The sequence below is a fragment of the Leopardus geoffroyi genome, chromosome B3, assembly GCF_018350155.1.
Source record: "Leopardus geoffroyi isolate Oge1 chromosome B3, O.geoffroyi_Oge1_pat1.0, whole genome shotgun sequence".
NCBI lineage: Eukaryota > Metazoa > Chordata > Mammalia > Carnivora > Felidae > Leopardus > Leopardus geoffroyi.
The window spans coordinates 938,876-947,759 of record NC_059337.1 but is presented as its reverse complement, the minus strand read 5'-3'; the positions used below and the strand labels follow the sequence as shown (position 1 = coordinate 947,759).

At 57.0% G+C, this 8,884-nt stretch overlaps 1 long non-coding RNA gene across 1 annotated transcript; it reads right to left on the bottom strand.

The window, feature by feature from the left end:
• Window positions 1-294: 294 nt before the first annotated feature.
• LOC123582393 lies at window positions 295-3,888 on the bottom strand. The gene is made up of 2 exons (XR_006704356.1): window positions 3,055-3,888; window positions 295-2,195 (listed from the first exon to the last, which is right to left on the bottom strand). It is a non-coding gene; the product is annotated as an uncharacterized LOC123582393 (long non-coding RNA).
• Window positions 3,889-8,884: the final 4,996 nt, after the last annotated feature.

Below are 8,884 nucleotides of genomic sequence, written 5' to 3'. Positions count from 1 at the left end.
CCGTACAACAGTGTGCACACGGTTGACAACATCATAGGCGTGTATACCTCACGTTACGTGGCTTTTGCCGCAATTTTTTAAAAAGTACAAATGTGAAACGAATCTGGAAATGGCAGTGAGCGTTGCTTGTTCTTAACCACGTGGCTCTTGGACCTAATTAAAAAGCAAGAGAGTGTGGGGGGCAGGGGAGGGGAGAGGGTGGGGGCGGGGAAGAGCATATAACTCCAGAGCCCGCTTCATTCTGCTACACGGGCACATAGATACATAAGAATTTAGTTTCATTAATCTGTACACTTAAGATTAGTGCACTTTAATACTTTAATGGCCGCATAAATGTTATACTTCAGTCAAAACCAGACCTTAATTATTCCCACCACAAAAAAGAATGGTACTCGCGACAGGCTAGAGACATCTGCCAGTTTTACAATGCCAGTCTTATTGCAATACGTAAACGTATCAAGTCGGTGTCGGGGAGGAAATATTTGCCTCTACTTTCAAGGTTCTTTTGTGTGGTCTAAGAATGAAATTGACATGAGACGGATTAACAGGAGAAAATAAAATTTAATTATGTACCTATGGGGAATCCACATCAAAATGAGAGGTTCCAAAGACATCTGGGCAAAAGGAGGTATACGGGTCATCCCGAACTATGGGTGTGAGCTTCAAAGGCAAGGAAGGCAATTCACAGGAGAAATGGAAAGAGAAAATGTTTGGTGAACAAACATGTGCTGGGCCATCCAGAAACAATACGACTGAGAGAGGACTTCGATCAAACGGGCCTTGCTGGGCTCGTCCCTGTCGGCCACACCTAGTTCACGTGCTCCCATAGTTGGCTGGGGTGAGAGCTCCCTTCCTGGAGCAGGTCCTCTGCGTAAATTCTTTCAGGCATTTAGGCGGGAGACGAAAAAGAAAACCTTCCTGAGTCTTCTCTTTCTCAAAAATAATTAGCCCCAAATAATCCACAAGCCAAAGAGATGCATTTTGGGATGGCCAATTTTGCTCCCGGAGCTCAACATCAACACCTTGAACTTGCACAATGTTACCCGTCAAATATATTTCAATTAAAAAAAAAAAAAAAAGGACACCGTTCAGCTCCTAAAGGGAAATGTGAGAATATCTTTGTAATCTCATAGCAGTGATATTTCTTAAACAGGACAAACAAAAATCACAGACCATTAAAAAATGATAAATTGAATACAAAATGATATCCAACTTGTTAGAAGTTCTGAGGATATTTCGATTTGGAGTCTCACCCGGAGACACACTTTGACACTAGAGGACTTGATTCAATATGCAGCTTGCAGACTCCAGCCCAAGCTCTTTCCAAGAGGAGCTTAATGAAGACACCACCTTAAGGGCTGAGACAAGCTCTCGTTGCCATGGCAATCCCGCAGGACATCCAGGGGCCCCCGCAGGTCCCAGAGCTGGCAGGAACGTGGGCCACGGGGAGGGCAGCAGACAGAAGACCAGGCGGGGAGGCAGAAGCTGCCAGAGGGCCCGTCCTGCCACCAAGGAACAGATTGGAAGTGACTCGCGTACACAGCACTCTGCAAATCACCAGGATCAGCAATGTTTGCAGAAGAGGCCGGAAAAATAGCCGTCACGCAGGGCTGGTTCGGGAGGCTCCCCGAGCGGGTGTCCACACCTGGACCCTGCAGAACCCCCGGGACCGGAGCCACGGCGCAGGGGACAGGAAGACAGAAGAGGGCTCTCTAGGGCAGGCGCACCATCGCAGAGGGGGCTGAGGGAGAGGGGGAAGGCAGGGGAGACGGGGGGGAAGTCAGCTCTGCCTGAAGTCCCCCTTTCCCGTCACCATAGCAACCCACGTCCTAGAATAATCACCAGGGTCCTTCGTGGTGACGGACGAGCGAAGTGAGCCCACAAAGGCGACTTGCCCCGGTTCAGAAAGATGTGCCCGCTGGGGTGTCCTCCATGATCAAGCAGCGGCCGGGACGTCCGGCCCTGGGCCGTCAGAACCACGGTTCCTGGGCTTGATGCGAGGGTTCTGCTCGAGCAGTGATGTCCGTCCGGCAGATACACCGATAGATAAGACGGATGAGGGTGTGGCCCACCGGGGAGGCTGCGGAATTCCAAGCCCACCTGCGCGAACGGGGGCGACGGAGCGTTCTGCGATGAGACGCGCCCTCGGCTGCCATCGAGGATGCGGGCCAACGCAGAACAGTCCAAGTATGACTCTGAGACGCAGAAGGACAGAGAAATGCAGGCCAAACGTCAGACAGGTTTGAAATAGCCTGGAGCTCATCCCAATCCTGTGCACGGCCCTGCCCCCATGCCTGCCACGGGGCCCGAGGCTGGAGCACCGGCCAGCCCCCTGAGCTTTCGTGGCCACACTGCTCCAAAGGGCGTCAGCTCCTGGTGTCACCACGAGTCAGGCTTGGACGTGGAGTGGAGGAGGAGGAGGAGGAGGGGCGGGCCCTGCAAGCCCGGCCCAGAGGGCATCTGTGTAGCCGCCGCACGTACAGCGTCTGGGGACAAGGGCACAGACAAGAAGGAAGCCAGGCCTCAGGTGCATGGGGCACAGCCAGTTCTACAGGTGAACGGGCAGCAAAAGCAGCCCCCAATAAGGAGCCCAGGGTCTGGGGCAGGTCCGGGGCCCTGCCAAGGGGCCTGAAGTGAGGGCAGCGAAACCAGAGGAGAGACCCACGGTTTGGGAGCCTTGGGACTTTGGCTCCAATCGTCCACCTACCCCCGGGGTGACCAGAGCCGGGAGGGGCTCTCCGGAGAGAGAGAGTATAATGGGGGGGGGCGGTCACAGGCAGGGGTACAGGAGGCCAGGGACATCCCGTCTGACCACCAGGAGGGTGGACAACAGATCCCACCCAGTTGCCGGTGGTGGCTCGGCAGGGCCAGCCGGACAGAAGGACATCTGCAGTGGTGGATGTGAAGAAAACCTCTGTTCTCCCTCCCTGCACCCGCCTCCGCTCCGAGGGCCGCGCCAGGGCGGGAGCAGGGCAGTCGGAGCCGATGGCACCTGCCCCTCACCCCGCCCAGCCTCCAGCCTCCATCCGAAACCCCAGCCCGGCCCGGTCTCACCTGTTCTGAGGGGAAAGGGAAGAAAAGCTTTAAATAGATGTGAGATTGACATTTTTACACGAACGGAGCCGAGTTCTTCCTAATTGCAAGCCACTGAACTTTCTGGAAGGAGGCTGAGCCATCGCTAGGGGAGCCGCTGCCCAGAGGGAGGGCCAGGGCAGGGCAGCTGCAGGGGAGACGAGTAATCCGTTTGGATTCCGTTTGGAATCCACACACCCTGGCCAGTTGCAGCTGCTCCACAACGAGCTGTGCTAAGGCAAACCGCTTGGCTCCGGGGCTTTCTAGCAGCTGGCGGCAGGATGGCGAGGCCCGCGCCCAGGGCCACGGCTGCGAGCAGAGACGAGGCTGCGTGGCAGGGCGGGTCCCCCCGCCACTGCTCAGGGCGGCTGCGATCACAGGGCAGCGGGGAGGGCAGCACAGCCCGCGGAGCCTGACCTGTGCCCGAGGGTGAGGAGGAGGGACGCGGGGGTGCTGGGGAGCGAGGGGGTGCTGTCCTCCAAGCCCAAGCCACACAGATGCTGACCACTCACACGCGCCCCTGCGACTGGCCCGTGTGTGTGTGTGTGTGTGCGTGAGTCCTGCAGGGAAAGGTCTGGAGCTAGACAGCATCACGCATCACGTCGCCCTGGCCCAGCCACCAGGGCGTGGCCTCCTCTGAGCTCACCCAGTCTCCACAGCAGTGTCACACGGTATGGTCCCTGGCTGCTTGTGACGCCATCTCTCCCCAGATGGACAGAGTCCAATGCTGGGGAGGGCCCCCCTCATTGCTCTCCCCCCGGCACCCGGCGAGGACGCAGCCGTGGTCTCTAGCGAATGGCTACGTGAGTAGTGGAATGACTGACTGACCACATGGATGGACGGACGAGTGTGTGAACGAATTCCCTGGGAAACAAGCACCATTTTCCAGAACGTGTTCTCCCTGTGCGGAGGGGCCGGGCTCCGGGCTGGGGCAGCAGACAATAGGAGAGGTCTCTGCTATGAAATGTCCGTGACCCTCACTCAGCGTGACAAACCTCATGACAGGCTTAACTAAAGCCAGCTGCCCTCCGGAATCATCCCCCAAACAAAGCCGCAAGTGTCCTCCCTCTGGCGTCTAGCTGCTAGACTGCCCGCTGCCCGCGTTCTGTTGCAGCCTTGGCCGTTTCAAGAGCAGATTGGGGGGCGCCTGGGGGGCCCAGTCGGTTAAGCCTCCGACTTCAGCTCAGGTCATGATCTCACGGTTCGTGAATTTGAGCCCCGCGTCGGGCTCTGTGCCGGCGGCTCGGAGCCTGGAGCCCGCTTCGGATTCTGTGTCTCTCCCTCTCTCTCTGCTCCTCCCCCGCTCACACTCTGTCTCTCTCTGTAAACAATAAATAAACATTTAAATTTTTTCTAAAAAGGAACAGATTGGGCAGCGCTCTCCGCATTGGGGACACGAGGGGTGTGATTTGGAGTTATCCACGCTTCTGCCCCCGGAGGGAAAACCTTGACTTTGCACCTCCTATGTCCCCGGCAGGGAGCTTCTTCCCAGGGCCCAAGTCCGCTCCCAGCAGACGTGTGCTGAGTGCGCGCTGGGGAGGGGATCTGCGCCCTGGGTGGGGGCAGTGTGCGGAGGCCTTCACGGGCCACAGGGTGCTGGCCAGCGGGGCGGGGGGGGGGGGGGGCCGCAGTGTCCCCGGGATGCAGGCCCCAAGTGCTGCCCAGAGCTGCCCTCGGCCCCGGGCGGCTGCCGTGAGCCAGCTGCTGAGCGTGCAGAATCGTGCTCGGATACATGACCGCTGAGATGCACAGGGGTGGGGGCGGGGGCGGGTTCCCCGAGTCCCTGCTCGTGAGCGGCCGGTGTGCCCCTTCACGCTGTCCCTGACACCGGCAGGTGACTGCTCTCACAACACACGCTTTTGCAAAATAGCGCTTTACTGATTATTTCCAAAAACTTGATGTAGAAAAGTTTGGCTGGATTCAAGATCGGTTCACACGAACCAAAACAAAATTCAACATCACAAGTGCCAGAGAAAGAGGGGAAAGCATGTTCCAGTCTTCAAACATAATTTCAAATGGTGAAATGGCTCTTAATTTTTTTTTTTTTTAATCATTTCCTGGTGGGGAGGGGGGGGGTGGATATTTCTAGTCAGTATGCTGGGTTTAAAAAGCCTGATCAGAAACTCCATGGAGCCGTTTCAGGCATAAAACCTGATTATTAAAAATATAAATGGACACAAACACAAGTTTCTCACTAAGAAACTTGAAAACATTTTATTTCTAAGTTTTATTTAAAGCCAATATTTTGTATTTTCTCTGATATTTTTGTTATTTTACTCACCCTAATTATATACTATAAAGAAAATATAATGAAAAATTTTTAATGTTTATTTATTTCGGAAGGAGAGAGAGACAGAGCACGAGCAGGGGAGGGGCAGAGAGAGAGGGAGACACAGAATCGGAAGCAAGCTCCAGGCCCCGAGCTGTCAGCACACAGCCCGACGTGGGGCTCGAACCCACCAACAGCGAGATCATGACCTGAGCTGAAGTCGGACGCTTAACTGACCGAGCCCCCCACTACCCCCCTAATGAACTTTTTCAGTAGCCCACAGATGCCCCGCGTCCCCGGGGTCAAGCCCCGCGAGCTGGGTGCATGTTGCTGTCTCTGCACCAGAACGCCGGGGGTCCCGGACAGAAGTGCTCACATTCTCAAAATCCTTTACTGAAAGTACGAAATTCTGGCAGAGGCTTAGATTTTAGAAACTCAAAGCTCTTTCAACCGGAGAAGTAATGTCGAGAAAAGTCATAAAACCGGGCTGCCGAGACGGATACGCGGTGGGTTACGTTTTCCGAAGGTGGTTGCGACAATCCCTTCCCTCCCACGGGACCGTCTTACTTGATCTCACTGAGGCTCCTTCCAAAAGGAAATGGGATGTGAGCTCCCTCCTCTTTCAACCTGGTTTGTGGCTGCGGTGGGGCCACGTTGTATGACCCCCCCCCCCCCCACACACACACACACACACAACCGAGCCAGGTCGTAGAAAGTGATACTCGGTTTTCCTGCTTGGTTGGCTACGCCGGCTCTTGGAGCCCAGCCACCGTGCCGGGAGGACCCCCACGCAGCCCCGTGAGGAGTCCCCCGTGAAGAGTGTTCCGGGTGACCCCCCCCCCGGCTGGCATGGCATGCGGCAGAAAGGAGCTACCCCCCCCCCCCCACACACACACACACACCCCAGCCTCATGGCAGCTTCGGGAACAAAACAAATGGTTGTAATTTAAGCCACGACACTTTACAACGATTAGTTACGCAGAAATCGCTGGCGCGATGAAGAAACAAAATCATCGGATAAAATAGGTCAGACGGGGGCTAAATTAGCTACGCTTAGGAAAAGCCTCCCAAAATGTGCGTGCCCTTAAATCCAACCGTTCCAGTTTGGGGGATTTAATCCCGAGGAAGAAGTGAAATATGTGCTCTAGGATTTCGCCGCAAAAAATATTCTTCAAAACAGCAAAACAGCTGAAAGCCGCCTAAACGTTCCGTAGAGAACTGGGTGCTGGGTGCTGGCGCATCTCGTTGTGCGGGGCCCGAGCCTGTTCCTCAGAACCCCCTGGGGAACCTTGTACGGGAGAGAACTGGCCAGCCCTCCCCGTTCCCGTCCCGACGAACACGACTTTGTTTCCAGTCCGGGGCTGGGGACACCTGTTCTGACCCCGGGCGCTCATCCTCCTACCTCGTCCCGCGAGGGGGGCTCTGCGTCAAAGGTGCACACGCTGTCAGCTGCGGTAGATAATTTCCCGCAAAACCTAGAACGATTTACACCCCTACCGGTAACGGAGGTGCCCCTGGCAGCACTGGGGCTCCTGGCTCCCTGGGCGCCGTCGAGGACCGCAAACACGCGCACTTTGCTACGTAGCTTACGGTTCCCCGGTGGCTGCTCTCTGCCCTCCACCTCCATTGCCTCTTCCAGGAATTTCTCCCGGGGGTCCTCTGTTTTCCTCCCTCCCTTCCTGTTTGTCCTCTCATTTTGTGGGAGTTTGTTTTTTCGAGTTGCTGCCTTTGTGGATCATAGAAGTTTTAAGCATTGCCCGTCAGACCTGGGCTTCTTCGTGGCGGCCAGCCACCCCCTGTGGTCACGCGCTTACACTAATTTTCGTTCCGTTTAACTCGTGTCCTCGGTCACACCAGCCTCACGGAGGCCCGATGACTACCCCCGCCCGGCGGCTGCCTCCCCAGACAGCTCGGGACGGACGGAACGTGTCCATCCACCGCGAGTGCTGTCGGAGGCACTGACCCGGCCGCCCTCATCCCCTCTCTGGTGATGCCTTTGGCCGCACCACCTAGTTTGAAGCTTTTACATCGTTAAATCTGACATTTTTTTAAATGGCTACTAGGTATATCTTTCTTGCTTGTAAAGGCCAGCCCTAAGTGTGTTTAAAAAAAACAACTTGTTTTTACCTCTAATATTTTTATACTTTTTCTATTTAGATCTTCAACCCACAAAGAGGTCACCTTTGCACGCGGAGAGGTTCGACGTCTACTTTTCCTTGGTTCCGTGCGTGCGGCAATATAACGTGTTCGATAGCCCGCCCCAAGTTTCCCTTTGCACACCTGTCGCCCCCTATCCTGCACTGCCGGGCACTATCCGCTGCATTGCACACTCTTCCCCAGCGAAAGACGGGGCCTGACCCCTGGGAATGGGAAGGAAGCAGCCGAGGGCTGAGGGAGCGGAGACAAAGGGACAGGTCCGGGGCAGTGAGCTGGGAAGGGACGGCGTGCCTCGCACCCGCAGCGTGGCCCTTGAGAACTGCGTTCCCCCAGCTCGGCTGCAGGGACGCCAAGGTGATTTGGACCAGAAGCCCCGGCCAGTGCCCGGGTGTTCTCAGTGAGCGGCCTCTGGGTTGGGCCTCCGGCCTATGCAGCAGCCGGGGTGCAGGCAGGCCCTCGGCCCCAGGAGCCACTCTTCTGATTCAGATGAGGGCCCGGCGAAGGGGCCTCCCTCAGAGGGAGGGCTGGCTACGCGGCGTGGGGGGCCCCGTGGAAAGTACAAACCCAGGGCCCCTTGTTAACAATTAAGAGTTCCAAGGTGGTGAGAGCAGAGAGTTGAACCAAGTACGGAGCTGTCCCTGCTCCTGGGGACGGAGGGGCCGGGGAACAGGGGCCTGACCCCAGCGGAGGTGCCCCCGTCCTCCCGGCACCAGAGCCCCGGTCCCAACTGCAGGGGTTCCTGATGTCCCCACCCCCAGCCACTCCCAAAGCCCCGGACTCTGTCCCCAAATTAGGGGCTCCGCTTAAACTGTAGTTAGAAACTCAGCTCCACAGAGAAACCACCCCCAGCACAGCCAGGTCACCACTAAAGGGTGTGACCTGCGGGTGTGGACGCAGCCCCCGGGACCCTCACAAAGCGAGCAGGAGGCGGGCTCGGGGCTCCATGCCCTGGAGTCAGACCGACCAGGGCCCACGTTCAGCTCCTGTGCTCGGCGTCTGGGCCATCGGGGCCTCAGCCAGGACACCGCGTCCGCATCAGGGACAAACGTGCACGGCAGAGGTGAGCACACGGGCCCCCGGAGAACCCCAGCTCGGCCGGCTGCCGGCTGCCTGGCCTACAGCTCCCGGCCCTGAAATTCCTTGTGCCTCAGTTTCCTCAGAGGGAATGGGGCACATCAACAGCACATTCCTCACTGCGCTATTTTATGGACTAACTAAGTGAGCGGCTCAGAGCCCTGCCCGCACCCGGCGAGAGGCGTCCGGGCACCTGTTTGCGGATTAGGTACAACAGAGTCCGTGACCGTGTGGGGTTGGAGCGGGAGGCTCTGGGTTCGAGGCTTTGCTCCACTCTTCCCGCCAAGGAGCCTTGGGAAGCCCTGTGGCTGC